The 25,155-nt window shown below is 46.2% G+C and overlaps 1 protein-coding gene across 1 annotated transcript in view; it reads right to left on the bottom strand.

The window, feature by feature from the left end:
- LARGE2 (LARGE xylosyl- and glucuronyltransferase 2) overlaps positions 1-20,017 on the bottom strand; it is an 82,866-nt gene extending 62,849 nt beyond the window's left edge. Inside the window, exon 1 of the mRNA XM_040328170.1 lies at positions 19,829-20,017. The gene's annotated coding sequence lies outside the window, so the exon portion shown is untranslated. The remainder of the gene's footprint in view (positions 1-19,828) is intronic.
- Between the last annotated feature and the right edge of the window lie 5,138 nt (positions 20,018-25,155).

The following is a 25,155-nucleotide window of genomic DNA, read 5'->3' as shown; positions in this document are numbered from 1 at the left end:
CTGAATCTGCCGATCGTTTTGACGTGAAAACATATGCAGTGCATAATCATCTTTTCAGGATATGTTGAGTAAAACTCCCAGGTTTACATTGAGGAAAAAAGAAAAAAGGCAGCCATCTGAAAAACACATATAACAATAAAAATAAAGGTTATACTATTGCTTTTGACTACACAACTAATGTAAGTGAATCCCACAAGGGCCCCTATTGCAGCACAGAGCAAAGGTTCTCCTGGAAACACGGCCAGCGGAGGTGAGAGATTGGCAGGAGCTGTAGGTTATAAACACACAATTAACCACAAGAAAAATAACCAACAAGGAACCAGCTGCCGGCTCAGACTTTGACCCTCAACGGATGATAAACAAGAATCAGACCTTAGGGGGAACTCCAGACACACCGCTAAATACTAGGTGAGAGCGACACACTGGAGCTGCTAATCCCGCTAGAAGAAATGTATATATTCCCACTGTACAGCTTCAGGTCCCTTTTTGCCACCAAAGTAGCCCTGACCCTAATGCCCCGTACACACGATCGGAATTTCCGATGGTATAAAATCCGACGGAATTGCATTCAAGCTGTCTTGCATACACACTGTCAGACCAAATTCCGACCGTCCAAAACGCGGTGACGTAAAACACTACGACGAGCGCAGAAAAATGAAGTTCAATGCTTCCGAGCATGCGTCGACTAGATTCTGAGCATGTGTGTTCTTTTTTCCATCGGAGTTCCACACAGACGATCGGAATTTACGATCTCATTTTTTTCCCCCCTCTCCCATCGAAAAAAAAAAAACAAAAACCCCTCACGTTCCATTTCTAAACTCCGACAGACTATCTGTCCGACTTTTTTTATTGGAAATTCCGATTGTGTGTACAAGGCGTTAGAGGCGTGGATCCCACTAAATCTCTATGCCAGGGGTAAGCAATTAGCGGACCTCCAGCTGTTGCAAAACTACAAGTCACATCATGCCTCTGTCTCTGGGTATCATGCTTGTGGCTGTCAGAGTCTTGCAATGGCTCATGGGATTTGTAGTTCTGCAACAGCTGGAGGTCTGCTAATTGCATATCCCTGCTCTATGCTGTGGTACCTGGCACCAAACCGTCAGTAGCAGATCCTTTAAAGCAGGGGTGTTGAACTGGTAGCCCTCCAGCTGTTGCCGAACTACAAGTTCCATCATGCCTCTGTCCATCGGAGTCATGCTTGTAACACTCGTACTTGTAGTTCCGCAACAGCTGGAGAGCCACCAGATTAACACCTGTGCTTTAACCACTTACCCACCGCCCTATAGACGAAATACGTCTACAAGGCGATTGCTTAACTCTGGGAGGACATCCATGGACATCCTCCCAGAATCGCGCTCCCGCGCGCCCTCTGGGACCCGGCGGATCACGGTAAATCGCCGCTGATAGCGGCGGTTTACCATGTGATCGCTCCGTCCAATGACGGAGCGATCACTTGTAAACAAACCGGCGTCATGTGACGACGCCGGTTCCTCCCTCCCCTCTCTGTACCGAATGGTACAGTGTGAGGCCTCGTACACACGACAGAGATTCTCGGCAGAATTCGCTGAGAAACTCGGTCAAAACCCGGATTCTGCCGAGAATCTCTGTCGTCTGTACAGTTTTGGCTCGATGGAGCCGCCGAGGAACTCGACGAGAAAATAGAGAACATGTTCTCTATTTTCTCGTTGTCCTCGTTCTTCTATGGGAGAAGCCGGCCCGCCGAGCTCCTCGGCGGCTTCATCCCAAAACTCGACGAGGAACTCGACGTGCCAAGCACGTCGAGTTCCTCTGTCGTGTGTACGGGGCCTGAGAGGGGAGAGAGTGGATGCAGCACGAGTGCTGTGGGCTGGATCTGTGACAAATGCAGTCACAGATCCAGCCATCCATCCATCCCTGCCCCATACTAAGACTACTGTGCAATACCCCACAATACTCTGCAATACCCCACACTACCCTGCAACGTCGCCTACAGGGATTTATCAGTATCAAAATTTGGCGCCATTCCACGAGCGTGTGCAATTTTGAAGGGTGACATGTTGGGTATCTATTTACTCGGCGTAACTTCATCTTTCACATTTATGCAAAAGAATGAAGAAAAAATACTAAATTTGCTACATTTTATAACAGAAACAGAATTTTCAGTCTTTTTTCTCTTATAGCGCAAAAAATAAAAAACCCAACAGTGATTAAATACCACCAAAATAAAGCTCTATTTGTGTGAAAAAAAAAGGATGAAAATTTCATTTGGGTACAATGTTGTATGACTAAGTAATTGTCATTCAAATTGTGAGAGCACTGAAAGCTCAAAATTGGTCTGGTTATTAAAGCGGGGGTTCACCCTATTAAAAAAAAAAATTTTTTTTTTTTATTCTAGCATTACATTCGGCATCGTAGCGCGAGCCACAGTATGCCGGTCTTACATTTTTTATCCCCGTACTCACTGTGCTATTCCACATTGAAGATTCCGGGGAATGGGCGTTCCTATGGTGAGAGAAGGTGATTGACGGCCGGCCCTGGCACGTCACGCTTCTCCGGAAATAGCCGAAATAGGCTTGGCTCTTCACGGCGCCTGCGCATAGCCTGTGCGCAGGCGCCGTGAAGAGCCGAGACCTACTCCGGCTGTCTTCGGGGAGCGTGACGTGCCAGAGCCGGCCGTCAATCATCCTCCCTCTCCATAGGCACGCCCATTCCCCGCGGGAGTCGGAATCTTCAATGTGCAATAGCACAGTGAGTACGGGGATAAAAAAATGTAAGACCGGCATACTGTAGCTCGCGCTACGATGCCGAATGTAATGCTAGAATGATGTTAAGGAGGGTGAACCACCGCTTTAAGTGGGTTTACGTGCCCAGTGGTCAAGTGGTTAAAGTGTTACTAAACCCAGGAGCCTGCATTCACTACATCTGATCTCCCACAGAACATGGAAATGCAATTATTTTAGTATGAATAAACTGCTAAATACAGTTTCTCGGCAGTATATAGCAGTCTTGTGGTTTCTATTAGTGTCTGGTTAAAGCTTGTAGGAGGTTTAATTCTCCGACTGTCCTAGAAGGCTACAGGATCCCTGAACCTCTGTCTGGACAGTGTCGATTGTCTCTGTACCAATCACATGCACCCTCTATCAGGAGTTGGTTTGGGGACTGTAGAAGAAGGGGAAGATCAGAGAAGGAGGCTCAAACAACCTTTACACACAATACAGAGGATTAACCCGTTAGGTTCCACAGTGTTTATAACAAGCACGCTTTAATGATTTTATGGTTGTGGGTTTAGTAACACTTTAAAGCGGGGGTTCACCCTTAGAGGGCACTTTTTCCCCTTAGATTCCTGCTCGTTTTCTCTAGGGGAATCGGCTATTTGTATTAAAATATGAGCAGTACTTACCCGTTTACGAGATGCATCTTCTCCGCCGCTTCCGGGTATAGGCTGCGGGACTGGGCGTTCCTTCTTGATTGACAGTCTTCCGAGAGGCTTCCGACGGTCGCATCCATCGCGTCACGATTTTCCGAAAGAAGCCGAACGTCGGTGCGCAGGCGCAGTATAGAGCCGCACCGAAGTTCGGCTTCTTTCGGCTACGAGTGACGCGATGGATGCGACCGTCGGCAGCCTCTCGGAAGACTGTCAATCAAGAAGGAACGCCCGCTCCCGAAGACCCATACCCGGAAGCGACGGAAGAAGATGCAGCTCGAAAACGGGTAAGTACGGATCATATTTTAATACAAATAGCCGATTCCCCTAGACCGAACGAGCAGGAAGCTAAGGGGAGAAAAAAAAAATTTAATAAATGGGTGAACTCCCGCTTTAAGTCCTGTAAGTTGCGAGGTGGGATAAAAGGTCTCCATGGATCAGACTTGTTTTTCCAGCACATCCCACAGACGCACAATTAGATTGAGATCTGGAGAACTTGGAGGTCAAAAATCTCAAAAGGTGAGATCTTCCTTTGCTCTGTAGTCCAGTTCTGATGCTCATGTGCCCATTGTGGACACGGGTCAGCTAGGGCACCCCAACTGGGCTGCAGATACACAACAAATTGCGATGTGCAGTACTCCCACAAATGCTCGGTATCGGGACACACCCTAGACTACACAGACCGGCCTTCACTCCCCACGTGCATCAGTGAGCCTTGGCCGCCTAGGACACAGACGCTGGTAGGGTTGTCCCGATACTCGGTATCGGTCCCGATACTGGTATTTGCGGGAGTACTTGTACTCCCGCAAATACCCCTGATGCCTAAATAGAATACTTGCCCCCCCGCCGTCGCCGTATATCGCAAATCCGCCGCTGCCGCGTTAATCACCATGCGGCGGACATTACAGGCACCTTTAGTTTGAATAGCTGTTTTGCCAGCCGCGCCGTGTATAGACACTCCCCCTTGGACATATCTGTCCAATCCCGAGCAAGGGGGAGTGTCCTTTACACGGCGTGGCAGGGAAAACAGCTATTCAAACGAAAGCTGCCTGTAATGTTCGCCGCACGGTGATTAACGCGGCGGCGGCATCATCATTAGATATGGGGGACATGGCTGGATATATGTGGGGGACATGGCTGGATATATGGGGGGGGGGGGGGGGGACATGGCTGCATATAGGGGGGGGGGGGGGACATGGCTGCATTTGGGGACACATTTAAAAAAAAAAAAAAGTATCGGTATTGGCGAGTACATAATAAAAAAAAAAAAGTATTGGTACTTGTACTCGCTCCTAAAAAAGTGGTATCGGGACAACCCTAGTCGCTGGTTTGCGGTTTCTCCTTCCTTGAACCTCTTTCGGTTGGTCCTGACCACTGCAGACCGGGAACATCCCACAAGAGCTGCAGTTTTGGAGTTGCTCTGACCCCGTCGTCTGGTCATTGCAATTTCTTTTCCTCGTCACTCAAATCCTTACACTTGCCCCCATTTTTCTGCATCAACTTCAGGGACAACATGTTTTACTTGCTGTTTAATATATCCCACCTATTTTCAGGTGTCATTGTAACCAAATAATGAATGTTAAATCACTTTCCACAGTGGTCATAATGTTATGGCCGACCAGCATATATTTATCTTAGCAGATAAAGCAGATCACATATACCGGTGACGGATGTGATTACGGCGACAATCACAGCGCAGCCATTTCCGATACAAAGAGCGCACTGAGCGAGAAGTCGTACTCCCAGCACCGGACACCAAAGTCCCGCAGGTTCCCAGGCTAGATGGCGGCGAGATAAGACTGGAGAAGGAGATCAGGAGATTAGGCCAAGTTTCTTGGCACAACCACTAATCTTTGTTCTCCGTTTTCCCTTGGCATCCGTCTGCCTGGTAATCCTTTATAATACTAATAACCGGATGTTCTGCGTATACAGGTGGATTCCAGCGCTGGCGCTCCATTCCACAAACATCTGGCTGGATAATGAAGCGCTTAACCCAATCTACGGATCAAATGGTTTTAAATTAAAAAGGAGAATTAGGGGCCTGAGGTCTGAAGATGGGGGAAAGGTCAACAACGTATGCAGCACATGACATACTGTACATTCACATTAGCCACTTTCCTAAAGAGCTTGCAATCCAAGGGGTCCAAAATAGATATATATATATCTATCACACACACACATTTACATACCCTGGCAGAATTTATGATTTTTTTTGGTCAAGAGGTTTGAATGGCTATTAAAAAGGTAACCATCCTCACCTGTGATCTGTTTGCTTGTAATTAGTGTGTGAGTGTGAGTGTGAGTGTGAGTGTGAGTGTGAGTGAGAGTGAGAGTGAGAGTGAGAGTGAGAGTGAGAGTGAGAGTGAGAGTGAGAGTGAGAGTGAGAGTGAGAGTGAGAGTGAGAGTGAGAGTGAGAGTGAGAGAGAGAGAGAGAGAGAGAGAGAGAGAGAGAGAGATATATATAAAGGTAAACGAGTTTCTGGACTCCTGACAGACCCTTGCATCTTTCATTCAGTGCTGCACTGACGTTTCTGGATTCTGAGCCATGGGGAATCCAGAAACAGGAAGAAGCTTAGAATTACATCAAATGAGTCCCTTATTGACACTTTGGTGCACTGTCATTGCACCCAGCTGTAGTAATGGGTTTAAAGGAGTTCTCAGACCTAAAAGTTTTAACCCCCGCTGTGCCCGGGCTGTAAAAAAAATAGAAAATAAACTGTCACTTACCTGCCTACGATCCCCCGTTGTTCCGATATCGCCGTCCCGTTCTCCGGTCCCGGTCTCTTCCGCTTCCTGTGTGTCGGTGACTCATAGTGCGCTCAGCCTATCAGCGGCCGCAGCAATGTCCCGTCGCGGCCACTGATAGGCTGAGCGCACTATGAGTCACCGACACACAGGAAGCGGAAGAGACCGGGACGGCGATATCGGAACAACGGGGGATCGTAGGCAGGTAAGTGACAGTTTATTTTCTATTTTTTTTACAGCCCGGGCACAGCGGGGGTTAAAACTTTTAGGTCAGAGAACTCCTTTAATTGTGATCCCTAGAGATCGGGGACAGTTTGGTTTAAAATAAGAAAATTGCACATTAAAAGCGGTGTTCCAGCCTTTTTAATAAAAAGCCAGCAGCTACACATACTGCAGCTGCTGGCTTTAAATATTAGGACACATACCTGTCCTGGAGTCCAGCAATGTCAGCACCTGCAGCTTATGTTTCCATCAGCTGTCGGGTCCCGTCGCCGCCATTGCGGGTAAGGGAACTTGGCAATGTAGCCTTTCGGCTTCACGCCGGGAACCCTACTGCGCATGCATGCGCAAGGCCCCGCTCCTCTCTCCTATTGACCCGGAGGCCAGGGGAGGGGGTCGTCTTATACGCCGGCAAATACGGGTACCACAAAAGACTTCAAGCTGTCATTAATGTTAAAGGGGGCAATACACGGCATTAAGAACTGGGGTATGTAAACTTTTGATCAGGATCACTAGGGTAGTTTCTGTTGTCATTATGATTTAAAAAGTAAAAACACAGTTGATTGATAATAAATGGCTCCAGCCAAACACTAACCATGAGTGAAAGAAAAGTTTGTGTTATTCATATTCTCAGAAAAATGGCCAAGAAATCAGAAATTCTGCCAGGGTATGTAAACTTTATATCAATCACGCTCCTTTACTAACTGGCAGCTCCCATATCGGTCTTGACAGGTTTATTTTAAACAAGTCCACTTTAACTGTCCACTGCCTAAAATAAACACAACAACATAACGCCAAAAAGCAAGCTACCAAAGCACACACAGCTTGCTAAATATTTGCTCCGATCAGCAGGTACGAGGACAAGCCGGAGGGGTTCTCGCTGTCACCTGCGTGTCACATGCACCCAACATTATCCCTGGCAGCTGTGCTCACACCGCACAATGGTCAGAGGTAGACAGAGCTCAGCAGGAGACGCTGGAGGCCAGAGGTTAAAGGTGATGTGTCAGAGATGATCAATACAAACATTTCACCCAATTAAAAACAATGAAGTTTGCTGCTACTGAACCTGCAAATATACCAAGTGCAGAAAAAGCGCAGTGAGCAGGAAGAGGCTTAGAATGACATCAAACGAGTCCTTTATCGACACTTCGGTGCACCGTCATCGCACTCGGCCGCGGTAATGGGCTTAATTGTGATCCCTAGAGATCAGGGACAGTGGTTTAAAAAAAAAGAAAAATAATAATAATAATAATAATAATAATAATTGCACATTAAGCAAAAATAGTGTTTATGTCCGTGAGCTAAAACTGCATTTTTTTTAAGTGTTTAAAAAGAATAAAAATGTATTAAATAAAGTAAATAAATAAAAAAGGGGGCGGGGAGAAGAAGAAAGGTACACAAGGCTTGCAAACTGTGCAGTGACCCGTATGAAAAGATGAGCCCCCGAGCTGAACAGTGATGTGTATGTATTACAGTTTAGGAGTACTATGAAATATCTGAGGCTTAGCAGACCCCCCACCCCCCCCCCCCCCCCCAATGGTGCAAAGACAGCAAAAAATAATCTGGCAGGGGTTTTAGCCCTACCCCCTAGGCAAGGTCAAAGATCAGGGGGCACGGTGTCTTCTCTTCGCGTCCGATTTAACTTCTAGTTGCCGTACTACATACAAATCGCATGCATTGCACAGCAAGCATGGGTTTAAATCAGGTGCAGAGAAGGCAACATATCACTTCCTCACCACCTGTCAAACACACTCGGATCGCTTTTCAGAAAAGCAGCGTCTGCTGCACTTGCGAGTAAGCTCATAGGTGCATTCGGCAGCGGCACCCCATACACACTATTCGATTTTCTGCAGATTTTTGTATTCAGATTTAACAAAACCATATAATTGGAGGTCAAACCTTAAAAGTTTCAATTTGTATGCAATCAGGCAGGCCCTTGCACTACAATCTGAAGACAAAAATCTGCAGAAAATTGAATAGTGTGTATGGGGCTTAAGGCCCCATGCACACGAGACGCAAATGCAAACACACGTTTCCAAAGGCAAAAACCGGTGTTTAAAACGCCAGTTTTTGCTGCGAATTTCGCTGCGTTTTACCGCGTTTGCGTTTATAAGCGTTTAGTTAGGAAATATCATAAGACCCTCCCTTAGCTCAAAAAACAGTATTATTTAACCATTTCTGCCATTTTGTGAGACCAGAGTGAGTAGCAGCTGAGAGAGCAGAAGTTTACTTGTATTTAGCGTGTCACTTGCCACGTCACCTGGCCACGCCACCTGCCACAAGTTGTGAATTGTCCACAAGTTGTATGTGTATAAGTGTGTGTATATATATATATATATATATATATATATATATATATATATATATATATATATATATATATATATATATATATATATATATATATACACACACACACACACACACACACACACACACACACACACACACACACACACACACACACATATACACACACACACATTTTTTTCTTCAACTTTTTTTAATACCATAAACCAAAATTTGAATTTTGAGCAAAAGGGGAGAGTATAGCCTCATATAGAAATAAATAATAAGGAATAAAATTGTACCATCATCCCATTCCCAGTTATATTGAAATTCCTTTGGAATTTATGTTTTATTGCTGATTCTTTGCATATATTTATTTATGTTTACTGTATAATGTCCTTTGCATCATTCTATAGATTGGCTGTCCTGATGAAGCGGTATTTCAATTCCTGCGAAACTAGTCGACCGTGACCAATCATTGATGTGTACAATTAATTGTTTGTTTTGCAATTTTATGGACAATAATGTTTTTATACCAATAAACTTTTTATACTATTTTGTCAACCAGATTTAATTAGTACCGAAATAGTCCCCTCAAACAAATTTGAGTGGCGGTCTTGGGTCTAGCCTCGGCCACTACTCCCTTACCCCCCACTCTCCCCCTTTTCAAAATTTGAATTTATTATTGTCGGCCATTATTTGCACCTTTAGCACAAGAAAATTTGAAGAAAAAAACGTATCCCTTTAAACTCTATGTACACTGCCTTAAAGTATTCATACCCCTTGAAGTTTTCCACATTTTGTCATGAAACAACCAAAAACTTATAAATTTCTTTTTATTGGGATTTTATGTGATAGACCGACACAAAGTGGCACATAATTGTGAAGTGGAAGGAAAATGATAAATGTTTTTCCTAATATTTTACAAATAAATATGTGAAAAGTGTGGTGTACATTTGTATGGCGCCCCCCGGAGTCACTACTTTGTAGAACCTCCTTTCTCTCCAATTACAGCTGCAAGTCTTTTGGGGATGTCTCTACCAGCTTTGCACATCTAGAGAGGGACATTTTTGTCCATTCTTCTTTGCACAATATCTCAAGCTCTGTCAGATTGGATGGAGAGCGTCTGAACAGCAATTTTCAAGTCTTGCCACAGATTTTTTGGTTGTAACAAAATATAAAACATTGCAAGGGGTATGAATACTTTTTCAAGGCACTGTACATCCAATGAATCCAGATCCCCTGCCGCCCTTCGTCACACTGCTCCTGCGTCTGTCACCCTCAGGCATAGAAAGACAGATGGTCCCGAAGGCTGACCTCACATATCCCACAGCCACCAGGAAAATCCAGGGATATACATAGAGGTGCCCAAATATACCTCGCTGTGGTCACCGATCTCCCAACTTCTCAGCCACTCAACACTTGAGATTCAGCAGAAAGCTACACGATGGCGCAGCTCAGCATTAGGTTACACAGCGCTGTCCAATCAGGAACCTGGGCCCATACATCCCAGCACCGGACGCTGGACATCCTGCGTCCACACGGCTCACTGACATCAGGCTTATTTTAAGCCATTTAGAGAGACCAAATATAAAGCACAACTTTGTATTTGTAATTGTGTCCCCCCCCCCCCATTAACCTTTATGGATAAATATTAAATAAAAAAATAAATAAAAAAAAGTCACTCCACCCAAAAGACATTTCAGCTTTGGTTAAATGCTGGACAGATCAGTTTCTTATACCCCTCGGGAAATCCGATTGCTGAGCTCCTCGTGTCTTCATGCATGCCGCCATCACCATCAACTAGGAAGCTGTGCCTGGCGGATTTTTATTTATTGAAAATAATATATATATATATATATATATATATATATATATATATATATATATATATATATATATATATATATATATATATATATATATATATATATATATATATATATATATATATATATATATATATATATATCACCTGCTAAAAAGTTTTTTTTTTTGCAAGGGGGGGGGGGGACGGGGACGGGACGAGACAGTAAATGGCTGCAGCATTGGGAACATGTTACATTTTCCCAAAGGTGAACCTATCCTTTAAAAAGAAAAAAAAAGAAAAATGTAAGGTGTCCCCAGGGGACTTTATCCATAGCATGACAGTATATACCACATTAATAAAAAACTTACTGGCTAGTGATCTCCTCCAGCAGTGCACCTTCAGCGCCCCCTTCAGTGACAGGTGCTGCCATGTTCTCCAGGTCTCCCTTCCGGGTTTCAACTCTTTAGCCCTGTACACACGGCCGGGAATCCCAACACGGAAAAAAAAAGTCGGTTCTCCTGGCAAACTTGCCTTGCAAAGCCGTGTATACAGACGGCCACTTAAAAAATACAAAACAAAAAAAAAAAAAAAGCTTTTATGAATGGCCAGAAAGTCATCGACTTCGACAAGCCGGCGTCTCGTCACTTTCGATTCCGACACCGCCATCTTGCTACACCCCACGCTAACTTTGAATGCTACCGCGCATGCGTCGAAGTGTTATCGAGCATACGCAGTTTCGTTAACCTGTAGGTAAGCATACAGACAACCGGTTTTCTCAGCAAGAAACACTCTGCCGGGAATCCCGACGGGAAAATAGAGAGCAGGTTCTCTATTTTCCCGTCGGGATTCCTGGCAAATTGTTCTCCTGGCAGTTTTCCTGCTGGGAAAACCGGTCATGTGTACGAGGCTTTTGGCTGCTTGGTTGGCAAGGCCGTGATGACGTCTTTCACACACATATGCATGGCAGTCATCAAACTCCACTTTGCAACTTTTACCTACAGGCAAGCTTAAAGGGGTTGTAAAGGTTCATTTTTTTATTTTCTTTCTTTTTTTTTTCCATTGGTTTTCTTCTTTTTTTTTTTTTTATCAATACATTTTTATTGGGTTTATCAATTTACAACACTTGAGGTAGTTGCATTCAATATACAACTTTAGTATAATCACCATGTACAATTTTTTTATTTTCTAAATAGGTTCCTTTAAGCTAGTGCATTGTTGGTTCACTTACCTTTTCCTTCCATTTTCCTTCTAAATGTTTCCCCCTCCCCCCCTTTGTTTTTTTTGTCTGAATTTCTCACTTCCTGTTCCTCCTCAGTAAGCTGTTCTGGCTGACTAACCCCCAGCCAGAACCGCTCGGATGATGGGGGAAAGCTTACTGAGGAGAAACAGGAAGTGAGAAATTCAGACAAAGAAAAAAAACATTTAGAAGGGAAATCGAACGAAAAGGTAAGTGAACCAACAATGCACTAGCTCAGAGGTCTCCAAACTGTGGCCCGGGGGCCAGATGTGGCCCTTTGCTTGCTTTTAACTGGCCCTTGGGGTGCTATTTTATTCACTGACAACAATGAAGGGCACAATTCCTCCCAATGACACCAACAATGGGGCCCAATGACACCCTGATGGGGCACACTTTTTTTCAATGACACCCACAATGGGGCCCACTGATGGGGCACAATTCCTCCCAATGGCACCAACTAAAGGGCCCAATGATGGCGCACAATTCCTCCCAATGGCACCAACAATGGGCCCATTGACACCAATGAAGGGGCACTATTCCTCCCACTGGCACCAATGATGGGGGTTTGCTTACTCCTACTGATGCTGGGACATTTTGTACACCGGTTGGCCACAGTCCGGCCCCCCCCAAAGTCTGAAGGACATTAAACCGGCCCTTTGTTTAGGAAGTTTGGAGACCCCTGCACTAGCTTAAAGGAACATATTTAGAAAAAAAATTAAAAAAAATGAACCTTTACAACACCTTTAAGGTCAACATCTACTTTAATTAAATAAAAAGAAAAAACTAGCTAAAAAATAAATAAATAATATAATATACCGTAATATAAATCTATGCATCTTCAATCTGGAGGGGTCACCCACAGTACTTCTTTCCCACCACTAGATGTCCTCAGTTTTCTGGCATGAATACCAGCCAGCTTCGTCCAATCCATTTCCTCGGAGTCCAGGCGGTCATGGCTCTCGCTGGAGTTCCAACACAACCTACACTTCCGCTTTAAACCTCCTTCCTTTTTTTTGTTACTCACTGTAAAATCACTTTCTATGGAGTTAATTGACAGACACAACATCTTATTCTTGACTATAGGGTTTATAGCGCCACCTACAGGTTTTTTTTGTTTACCAGAGAGGACTTTCCTTAGGCGGTGCTGTGTTCTTTTTCTGCCTAGCGTCGTACTCCTGTAGGTGGCGCTATAAAAAAGCTGATCAAGAATAAGAAGAAGCTGTGTTTATCAATGAACTTAAAGGGGTTGTAAAGCATTTTGCACAGAGTGGCCCCGATCCTGGTCTTCCAGAGTCCCTCGGCAGCTGCTTTGGCTCCTCCCTGCTTCTGGTACCCCCCCCCCCCCCCCTGGGAAGCGCTCTCCCAAGGTGGGTTACGTTGCGGGCACACTCCCGAGTCCTGTATCCGGCGTCCATAGCCCCCGACTACAGGACTCGGCCCCGCCCCCCACGTCATTGGAGTTGATTGACAGCAGCGCGAGCCAATGGCTGCGCTGCTATCAATCTATCCAATGAAGAGTCGAGAGGACCGGGCCGAGAACAGCAGAGAAGCAAGCACGTTCGACGCAGGACTTGAGAGGGCTCAGGTAAGTAAATGGGGGGCCAGTAAGTAGCGGATGTTTTTCCACTTTAATGCAGAAAAAACATGAAGGTTTACAACTCCTTTAAGAAAAGCACAAGCCAACGCCGACTGTCCAATAAATCTATGTGGCAAATATCTATTTGTGCAGGTTTTAGATCAACTGGTCAAAATTTATGAAGAGAAATCTACTTACCGTATATACTCGAGTATAAGCCGAGTTTTTCAGCACTTTTTTGTGCTGAAAATGCCCCCCTCGGCTTACACTCGAGTCACCTTTTTACTCCTGATCTCACAGACTTTGGGGACCTGGTACGGGCCGGCCATAGATCCCCTGGACCCCAAACTTGGCACACATGTAGCCCCACTCGCCCTCTACAAAGTTGTTGTCCGGGGGACCTACGGCCGGGGAGTACCAATTTTTCAAAGCAGGGCACCCCTTCCATAGACTCCCACGTTAAATGGTAATTTCTCAGGTGACATTGGGGACCTGGTACCAGCCGGTTGTAGGTACTCTGGACCCGGAACTTGGCACACATGTAGCCCCATTTCTCCTCTACAAGTGTGCAAAGTTTGTTGTCTGAAGGACCTAAGGCTGGGGAGCACCGATTTTTCAAAGCCGGGCACCCCTTCTATAGACTCCCATGTTAAACGTCAGTCTAGGCATGGGCACAGTGAGGCATGGGCACAGTGAGGCATGCGCATGGACACCCTAGGCTTATACTCGAGTCAATACATTTTCCCATTTTTTTGTGGTAAAAATTAGATGCCTCGGCTTATATTCGAGTATATGCGGTATTTGCAAAATGTTATAAACAAAGGGCTAGATTCAGGTAGGGGGCGCGCATAGTTACGGCGGCGCAGCGTATCGTATTTACGCCGCCGCAACTTACAGGAGCAAGTGCAGTATTCACAAAGCACTTGCTCCGTAAGTTACGGCGGCGTAGCGTAAATGGGGCCGGCGTAAGCGCATGTAATTCAAATGTGGAAGGGGGGGGCGTGTTTTATGTTAATCTATGATGACCTGACGTGATTGACGTTTTGTACGAAAGGCGCATGCGCCGTCCGTGTACATATCCCAGTGTGCATTGCTCCCAAGTACGCCGCAACGACGTATTGGTTTCGACGTGAACGTAAATTACGTCCAGCCATATTCGACGTAAAAAATTCAAATTTCGAAGCGGGAACGACGTCCATACTTAACATTGGCTGCGCCTCCTAATAGCAGGAGTAACCTTACGCTGAAAAAGCCCAACGTAAAAAAATTGCACCGGGCGTATGTACGTTTGTGAATCGGCGTATCTAGGTCATTTGCATATTCTACACCGAAAAAAAAACGGAAGCGGCCAGCGTAAAAAATGCACACAATTATACGCCGCCGCATTCAAGTTATGTCGGCGGAGGAAGCCTATTTTTTCAACGTATCTGCCTTGGAGAATCGGCGTAAAGATACGCCGGCGCAGATTTGAAATTACGGCGGCGTATCTGGAGATACGCCGCCATAACTGCTACCTGAATCTAGCCCAAATTTTTTTTTTTTTTTTTTTTCAAAATTTCTGTGTTTTTTCATTTGTAGCACAAAAAATAAAAACCCCAGCGGCGATTAAATACCACCAAAAGAAAGCTCTATTTGCGTGAAAAGAATGGGTACAGTGTTGCATGACCGCGTAATTGTCATTCAAAGTGTGACAGTGCTGAAAGCTGGCCTGGGCAGGAAGGGGGTGAAAGTGCCTGGTATTCAGGTGGTTAAAAGACAATCATCTAGACAGGAGAGAACAGAAATTATTTCGGAAAGACGGACAAACTGAAGTTTTCTTCTTTTTCTGCTAAACCACAAATAAGCGTTTAGCGTATAACTTCCCGCCGGAGCGCAAAGGCCACACAAGCTAAGAAAAGCCACGAAAACCACAGAGAGTCTGCAAATAGATCGTCTCAGTGCCGGCGCCGGATTGCCAGCTTCTCTTCCCAGATGGGAGGGAGAGTATTGTACTGAGCTGCCAGTGACAAGCTGCCCCCCCCACCCCCCCAATGTCACCTGTCATCTTCTAAACCCGACTGCCTTAAAAATACCGCGATACAGTGCCAGGGAAGAAGTACGCCGTGTTATCTCGGCATTGTGAGATCTCTCCATAAACCAGCACAGGGTGTCAGTGAAGGCTAAATAGAACAGCGTGACTTCTCAGTAATTGCTGGAGGGGGGGGGGGGGGGGGGGGGGGGAGAATGACAAATCCCGTATAATACAAGTATTTGCACCCACTTCCGGGAGTGGACCCCAGTGGGAGTCACGCCCCTTTGTGTGTGTCCCCCCCCCCGCTGTCTTCTGGGAAACACACTGGTCCCAGAAGACAGCAGGGACCAGAGAGGACAGCGCATGGGTAGCAGGGAACCTGCAAGGCTTCACTTCCCAATTCCCTCACCGAGGATGGCGGCGGGGCACCCGAGAGCCGAGCGATTGATCGGCATCGCCTGCCGACATTGCGGGCACCCTGGACAGGTAAGTGTCCATTTATTAAAAGACAGCAGCTGCAGTATTTGTAGCTGCTGGCTTTTAATATATATATATATATATATATATATATATATATATATATATATATATATATATATATATATATATATATATATATATATATATATATATATATATATATATATATATATATATATAATTTTTTTATTTTTTTTTCCATGGGACCTCCGCTTTAAGTCGAACTCCTGACAGACACTAAAGGCTCGCTCACACTTCGGCTCAACTGCCTATTGTTACCTCTCCTGCCCTTAAGCCGTACCATCGGATTTCCATCGGACAAATCCGAAGGGCGCTGGCTGTGAACTTGCGCTGCATACATATATACATTTGTGGCCAATATTTAAAAAAAAAAAAAAAAAAAAAAAAGACACAATGACATTTCCACTTCCTCAGTTATCATTAGATAAGCCGACCTCCTAACTCAGAATCTACGTCGACTTATGTTTAAGTGTATTCTCAAACAGAGATACACTTAAACATAACTAAGATACGACGGCTTGCGCCGTCCTATCTTAGATTGCAATATTTCGGATGGCCGCTAGGTGGCGCTTCCATTGCGGTCGGCGTAGAATATGTAAATGAGTAGATACGCCGATTCACTAACGTACGCCCGGCCGACGCAGTACTTTTACGCCGTTTACGTAAGAGATAGGCCGCGTAAAGTTAGAGCTTAGCCCTAATGGAATAGTAATGTTAAGTATGGCCGCCGTTCCCGCGTCGAAATTCGAATTTTTTTACGTCGTTTGCGTAAGTCGTCCGTGAATCGGGATTTACGTTGTTTACGTCCACGTCAAAATCAATAGGCCCGTGCGGCGTACTTAGCCGCAATGCACACTGGGAAATGTAGGCGCCCGGCGCATGCGCAGTTCGCAAAAAAAACTTAAGGTCAAGCCCCATTGACATAAAACACGCCCCCCTCAAACACATTTGAATTAGGCGCCCTTACGCCCGCCAATTTAGGCTACGCCGCCGTAACTTAGCAGGTAAGTACATTGTGAATCATGTACTTGCCTAGCCAACTTTCGGCGGCGTAGCCTAAACACGCTAAGCTACGCCGCCGCAAGTTTAGGCCATTGTGTGTGAATCTACCTAAACGTCTTTAGTACTTTCCGGGTCAGTGAGCTGCAGCAAGGTTTACAGATCAGGAATTCTGGCCTCACACAAAGATTACACGAGACTCATCGGTAACAATTTATTGAATGTAGAGCAGCTGTGCCTGTCAGCCAATCACCTTTCATCTTCAAAGCGTAACTGAACAAGCTGAAGACAGAAGCTGATTGGTTGACAGGCACAGCTGCTCCAGATTCTGTCTCCTCCAGTTTTGTTCAATAGGCGGCACACAGCAAAGGTTGATCCTGCCAGAAATCCAGTGCTGTCCTGTGTCCTCTGTAGTCCAATAAATGGGTCAGCCCTTCCCAGTTCATCTTTGTGGACTACAGAACAATTCCATGTTATGAAGAGGCAGGGGAGGTGTTCTGTAGTTCTGACATCTTTTCTGTGCTTGGGACAAACTGTATGGCTGTCACTATGTTAGAAGGAGAGGGGGAAATTCTTTAAAGTTTGACTCTAAAATAATCCAATAAAAAAAAAAAAATAATGCCAATAAATAATATGATGCATGAAATATTGTCCACACAGAGCGGAAACAAATGCGCACCAAGGCTTCCCCGGCGAGGAGGCGGAGTCCCATCACCGGAGGTCTGCAGACTCGCCACCGCTCAGCTCCAGAGGGGAAGAGTTTTCATTCTAGAAGAGTGGCAGATAATTGGCATCACTGAGCGGGGGAGGGAGGAGTGGGAAGTGCAATTTAATAATCCAAAATTATTCAGCAATTAAATCTCTTCATAGTGCTGACCACAGAGAATCATTGTGTTCTGGTTAAAGATACAAAACCGGGGGGGGGGGGGGGCCACATGTGGACAGACAGGCGGATAATCTTTGTGACCCCCACAAGATTCCTCCAGGTTTCCTGCCATCAGGTACAGACCCCCCCCCCGCCTTCACCATTATAAAACCAATCAGAGCACCAGTGTGATACAATAAACTCTCATGTACTATTACATCAGATAGAGGACACATTCTGCACACATCTGTATTTTATTCCTCCCCCCCCCCCCCCCCTATACATCGCTATCCGAACGTCCCGCTTCCTGCATTCCAACACACTGTAGGGCCAATGGTGGACGTTCTACTATTCATAACACCCTCCATATATTATCCTATCATAGTCTCCATACATCTTCTTTTCATATCATCTTTAAAAGCAAAATATACAAAAAAAATATTTAAAAAAAACAAACAAAAAAAACTACATCCTGCACTCATATCCCACATATACAATCCCCCCCCCCCCAATATACAATACAATCGCCCCTTGTACCAACCGAAACCACCAATATACTGCCCCCCCTCCCCAAACACTTTATATCCAACCTATACTGTCCCCCTAATACTCAAACAGTGCCCCCCAACCTATACTATCCCCCCAATACTCGTATACAGTGCCCCCCCAACCTATACTATCCCCCCAATACTCGTATACAGTGCCCCCCAACCTATACTATCCCCCCAATACTCGTATACAGTGCCCCCCCATCATATACTGTCCCCCCAATACTCGTATACAGTGCCCCCCATCATATACTGTCCCCCCAATACTCGTATACAGTGCCCCCCATCATATACTGCCCCCCCCAATACTCGTATACAGTGCCCCCCCATCATATACTGTCCCCCCAATACTCGTATACAGTGCCCCCAACCTATACTGTCCCCCAACCTATACTGTCCCCCAATACTCGTATACAGTGCCCCCCAACCTATACTGTCCCCCCCAATACTCGTATACAGTGCCCCCCAACCTATACTGTCCCCCCCAATACTCGTATACAGTGCCCCCCAACCTATACTATCCCCCCCAATACTCGTATACAGTGCCCCCCAACCTATACTATCCCCCCAATACTCGTATACAGTGCCCCCCATCATATACTGTCCCCCAATACTCGTATACAGTGCCCCCCATCATATACTGTCTCCCCAATACTCGTATACAGTGCCCCCCATCATATACTGCCCCCCCAATACTCGTATACAGTGCCCCCCAACCTATACTGTCCCCCCCAATACTCGTATACAGTGCCCCCCAACCTATACTGTCCCCCCCAATACTCGTATACAGTGCCCCCCAACCTATACTGTCCCCCCCAATACTCGTATACAGTGCCCCCAACCTATACTGCCCCCCCCCCCAATACTCGTATACAGTGCCCCCAACCTATACTGTCCCCCCAACCTATACTGTCCCCCAATACTCGTATACAGTGCCCCCCAACCTATACTGTCCCCCAATACTCGTATACAGTGCCCCCCAACCTATACTGTCCCCCCCAACCTATACTGCCCCCCCCCCCAATACTCGTATACAGTGCCCCCAACCTATACTGTCCCCCCAACCTATACTGTCCCCCAATACTCGTATACAGTGCCCCCCAACCTATACTGTCCCCCCCAATACTCGTATACAGTGCCCCCCAACCTATACTGTCCCCCCCCAATACTCGTATACAGTGCCCCCCAACCTATACTGTCCCCCCCCAATACTCGTATACAGTGCCCCCCAACCTATACTGTCCCCCCTATACTTGTATACAGTGCCCCCCAACCTATACTGTCCCCCCAATACTCGTATACAGTGCCCCCCAACCTATACTGTCCCCCCCCAATACTAGTATACAGTGCCCCCCAACATATACTGTCCCCCCCAATACTCATATACAGTGCCCCCCATCATATACTGTCCCCCCCAATACTCATATACAGTGCCCCCCATCATATACTGTCCCCCCCAATACTCGTATACAGTGCCACCCATCATATCCCCCCCCCCCCCCCTCCCAATTTCCTCATACTCTGTACACCTCCCGTGTCATTATGCACCACCAACACACACACCCCCATGTTGAGCACACACATTTCCCTTCCCTGCCCCCCTCTGTCAGTGTCAGTGGTCTTACCTCTGGCTCTGTCCCCCGCTCACACACTGTCACCCATCTCCTCCTCCTCCTGGGTCCCCCGGCTCCGGTGTTGCTTCTCTCTCTCCCAGTCCGGTGCCCAGTCAGTACCATAAAACTGATTCCCACTCGATGTTCTCCGTTATCGCTTCACCTGCCTGAATCCAGACCAGACCAAGTGAAAGTGACACGCATGCGCGCCTCGCTCTCATTGTTCCCCCGGACTTTGGCCTGTCAATCAGATGAAGGGGCGTGGTGTTTCTGGGGGATTTCTCTCCTCTTAAAGGGGACAAGACTGTAATATCAGCAGAGGAATGTGAAATCTGGGGACTTGTATTGTAACCATAGCAACCCAGCTATACAAATCTGCTTTGATTAAATAAAGTTTTTATTCTGATTGGTTGCCATGGGTTACAGCACATCCCATGGATGAGACCTCATATACATATCATGTCATGGAGAGAGATGGGGGACGGAGCAGAGACAGCCAGGGAACTGGCATTTTCACGTGAGTCAGTCACTGCAGCCTGCACATTCACATTCGTGTGACTTGTGATGCGACTTGGGACTGCAAAGTAACATGACAAGTCGCCACCCATGATTTCCAGTGAGTACCGTTCGTATCTTTGCGACTTCAAAATAGTCCCTGCACTACTTTGGTCTGGCTTTGATGCGACTTGATGCGTCCATAGACCTCAAGATTACACAGGCATTGCTTCTAGTCGCATCAACGCGTGCAGAAAATTCACGTCCAAGCTGTGCGACTTTCAGGTCACATGAATGGGACCTTCCCACTACGGTGTTCCCGAAATCGCCGAAAATCACCTGATGTCATTGCGACTTTCAATGGCCCCCAAACTGTGGAGAGATTTTTTTACCGCAATTGTCGTCTGATGAATCGCGGATAAAATCGCACAAACAGAATTGCAGGATGCCTGTCGCCCAAAATAAGTTTGCGAGATTTCATCGGGCAACAATCGCAGCAAAGTCACGCCGCGATTATGGTGCCATTAAACGTAACGGGGATCGCAAGGGCGTCCAGCGATTTTTCAGCAATTTGAAATCCGGAACGCCATAGTGCGAATCGAACCCAAAGCTCCGTTCACATCTATGCATGTTGCTTTTGAGCGTTTCTGTCATGCTTTTTGCTGTGATTTCTGCGTTTTCGGAAATGCGTTTTTTATAATAATGCGTTTTTGATGAGTTTTGCGTTTTTGATTCTTTTTTCTTTCTTTTATTTGTTGTTGGACAGCTTAAATATTGCAAAACGGTTTTAAAAACGTATCAAAAACGCACTAAAAACGCACTACATGCTTTTCTGCAGCATCTCCATTGAAGTCTACTGAGCCCTGGTTCACATTGGGTACGATTTGGTATGATTTGAGATGCGATTTCACATGTCAAATCGCATCTCAAATCGGCGACATTTGCCGGCAATTGTCGGCAATGACACTGTCCTAATCGGTGCGACGCGGCATCTGCGGCGCTGCAGCGATTTCCAAAAATTGTTCCTGTACTACTTTTTGCGTTTTCAGGTCGCGATTTACATTGAACCCTGCACAGATGTCTCTTAAATAGCGGCCGAAATCGCGGCAAAACCGCAGCCGCAAAATCGCGGTAAGATTTTAATGCGATTTTGAATTTGCAGCAGTGTAAACCTAGTCAATTAAACACAAAAAAGCAGCGTTTTGTGTTTTTAACAAAGTCCCGACCTTTCCAAAAACGCCGAGGCACAAAAATGCATTGATGTGAACGTGTCCCATAGCAACCCAAGTTCAAAAAATGTCCTGCGATTCTGCAAAAAGCATGGAAAAATGCATTGGCGTGAATGTAGCCTGCTAGGTTCACACTACTGCGAATTCAAAATCGCGGTAAAATCGCGATTTTACCGCGATTTCGCGGCTGCGGTTTTGCCGCGATTTAAGAGACATCTGTGCAGGGTTCAATGTAAATTGCGGCCCGAAATCGCAAAAAGTAGTACAGGAACTACTTTTTGAAATCGGTGCAGCGCCGCAGATGCCGCGTCGCACCGATTAGGACGGTGCCATTGCCGGCAAATGCTGCCGATTTGAGATGCGATTTGACATGTAAAATCGCATCTCAAATCGTACCAAATCGTACCCAGTGTGAACCTGGGCTTAGGCTTTGTTTCCACTAGTGCGACTTGTCATGCGACTTTGGACACATTAAGTTGCATGACAAGTCACAGCACATTGATGTCAATGGCAGCTGTTCCCATCTAAACGACTTTGAAAATCGACGACTTTGAAAAGGTTCCTGCGCTACTTTGATGCGACTTTTGATGTGACTTTGATCCAGAGAGTGTAAAGTTGGATCAAAAAGCTGCACTCAAAGTCGCATTCCAAAGTTGCACTCTATATCGCGCGACTTTGGGGTCGCAATAGTAGGAACGTAGCCTTCGGCTCCTTTCACGCTTGCGAGGCGACAAAGTCGTGCGATTTGCATTGCGTATGAAAACAGTAGTAGAGATTTGTGAACCTAGCCTTGGCTCCTTTCACACTTCTGCGACTTGGGATGACGCAACTTGTGAGACCCCCAATTTGCAGGATGTGAAATTCAATGTATGTCTATCTGAGACATTCCTACTGTTACCACTGAGGTCAGGAAAAAGTTCCTGCGCTACTTTGGTCCTTTCAGCGCAACTTTGATGCGACTTCAGTAGTATCAGTAGGAATGGTTCTCAAAGACACGCATTGAATGTCACATGTCCTGCGACTTTTGGTCTCACAAGTCAGATTCCAAGTCGCAGAAGTGTGAAAGGAGCCTTAGAGCATTTTTAGGGCCGGTTCGCACCTAGAATCGCATAGGAATGCGCTGTGTGTCGCTGTGTGATTCTGCAAACTAAAAAAGGTCCTGAACGCCGCACATCACTGAAAGACGCTATGGATATGTGAAATGACAGTCTCAGCCCAGGGCTCCAGCCAAGCCAGCGACCCCCCTGTGCGATTCACATGTGATCTGGGTGTAGTGCGATCTTAGCCCATTCACTTGAATAGGCTGAAATCGCATTGCAATCGCAACGCATGATGCTTGCTGCTCAAAAAGGAACCTAAGCTTCTTTTGGGCGACAGAGGCACGCGGAGCGATTTTCGGCGATTGCAGCCCAATATACCGCGTGACAATCGCGGCAAGGTTGCAGCGTGATCGGGGTGCCTTTCGAAGTAAGGCTCTTTCCACTACTGCGAGTTGTTGTGCGATTTGGACAGATGAAGTCGCATGACAAGTCAAAATCCATGTATTTCAATGGTCCCGTTCTAATTGGTGCGACTTAAGTTGCAGCGACTCCAAAACAGGTTTTTGCACTACTTTGTTACGACCTCGGTGCGACTTGTTCTCCCATGGTTCTCACCAGTCGCATGACATCGCATCTAAAATCGTACTGCAAATTGGCACTGTGAATCGCGTGACTTAGGGGTGGCAATAGTGGAAACCTAGCCTTATGGCATCACAAACCGATCCTGCGTTTTGCATCGATCGCACCCGGGATCAGGTGTGAAAGGAGCATCAGGCTAGGTTTGCTTTCCACTTTTTGGACCTGAAAGTCGCGCGAATTTGCCGCGATTTTGATGCGACTTGAAGCAATGCCTGTGTGTTCCTGAGGTCTGTGGACCTCAAGTCGCATCAAAGTCAGACCAAAGTAGTGCAGGGACTACTTTAAAGTCGCTGCGACTTGAAGTCATTGGAAATCATGGTGGCATAACTTTTTACGCGACTTTGCAGTCCCAAGTCGCAGGACAAGTTGCAGAAGTGGAAACTGAGCCTTAGGTAAATCGCGGTAAAATTGCGGCAAATTGGCAAAATCGCATGACTAGTGGAGACGAAGCCTCAGGCTCCGTTTCCACTACTGCGAGTTGTTGTGCGACTTGACACATGTCAAGTCGCATGACAAGCTAAAACCCATGTATTTCAATTGTCCCCGTTTAATTGGTGCGACTCAAGTTGCAGCGACTCCCGAAAATAAAATTTCACTACTTTGTTCCGACTTCGGTGCGACTTGTTCTCACGTGGTTCTCCTTGGTCGCATAACATTGCATTTGCAAAGTCGTACTGTAAATCACGCGACTTTGGGGTCGCAATAATGGAAACCTAGCCTTACTTCTTAATGGCACGTTGTTGTTGTGCGACTTGACACATGTGAAGTCGCGTGACAAGTCAAAACCCATGTATTTCAATGGTCCCCGTTCTAATTGGTGCGACTCAAGTCACAGCGACTCCAAAAAAGGTGTGACTTGGTTCTCACCGGTCGCATGACAGCGCATCAAAAATCGCATTGTAAAGCCGCACTGTAAATCACGCGACTTTGGGGTTGCAATCGTGGAAAAAGAGGCTAAATCACGCTGCAATCGCGGCAAAATCGCAACACACTGTTGCCCAAAAGAAGCTCACGTTTTTTTTTGAGCGACAAGCACGTTTGCGATTGCAGAGCGATCGATCACGCGACAATTCGGGCATCATTAGAAGTAATAGCGTTGCAAACGCGTTTTGCAGCGATTTGGAATCATGGGTGAAGTCGCAGTGATCAGGTGTGAATGGAGTGATTGGGGCTCATACACACCAGCAAGCTGCGCTGGGAGGAATAAGAGCCCATTCACACCTTGGCGTTTTGTCGCCTGTAGCGCGACGCGCACAAACGCCAGAGGGACCAAAATACATGTAAGGCTATGGGCATGGTTCACATCTGCACGCTGATGCGCCTGACGCGCATCGCCTGTAGTCAAAAGAAGTTCCGGACCCTTTTTTGTCGCGCAATACGCGCGATATGCGCGTATTTGAGCGTTTTTGGTTTTCCATTGAAATCAATGTAAAACGCCAGATACGCGCGTATTGCGCGACAACAAGCGTTTGCTACGGGCGTTTTGTCAATAGAACTTGTCGCCCATGCAGAAGATTAAAAAAATCTACCAACATAGCAACAAGTGATGAAAAGATGATAGTTTTTCCTATTGGCTAAAAAAAAAACGTCTAAGTACAAAAACGTCGGACAACGCTGTATGCAAACGCGCATATTAGCATGAATACGCGCAGAAAAAAACGCCCGAAAAAACGACCGAACGCCCTACGCTCAGGTGTGAATGCAGCCTAATACGGATTCGCTGATTCCAGCAGATCGCACTGTTTACTGTTTTTTTTAGTTTTAGAACTTTATTGATCTGTCACAATCGTGGCAGATCAATAAAGTTTGTTGCGATTGTGCCGCATTAATTAAAGGGACCGCATTCCTTCGTTTTCGGCGCACGCCATGGCAACCATAAAACAGCAGGAAAGTGTCTGGGAGACAGGGGGTTAAGCTGTAGTCCCCGCCCATGGGT

Source organism: Rana temporaria, chromosome 11 (genome assembly GCF_905171775.1).
Source record: "Rana temporaria chromosome 11, aRanTem1.1, whole genome shotgun sequence".
NCBI lineage: Eukaryota > Metazoa > Chordata > Amphibia > Anura > Ranidae > Rana > Rana temporaria.
The sequence above is the reverse complement of the archived record's forward strand: the minus strand, read 5'-3'. Positions and strand labels throughout refer to the sequence as shown.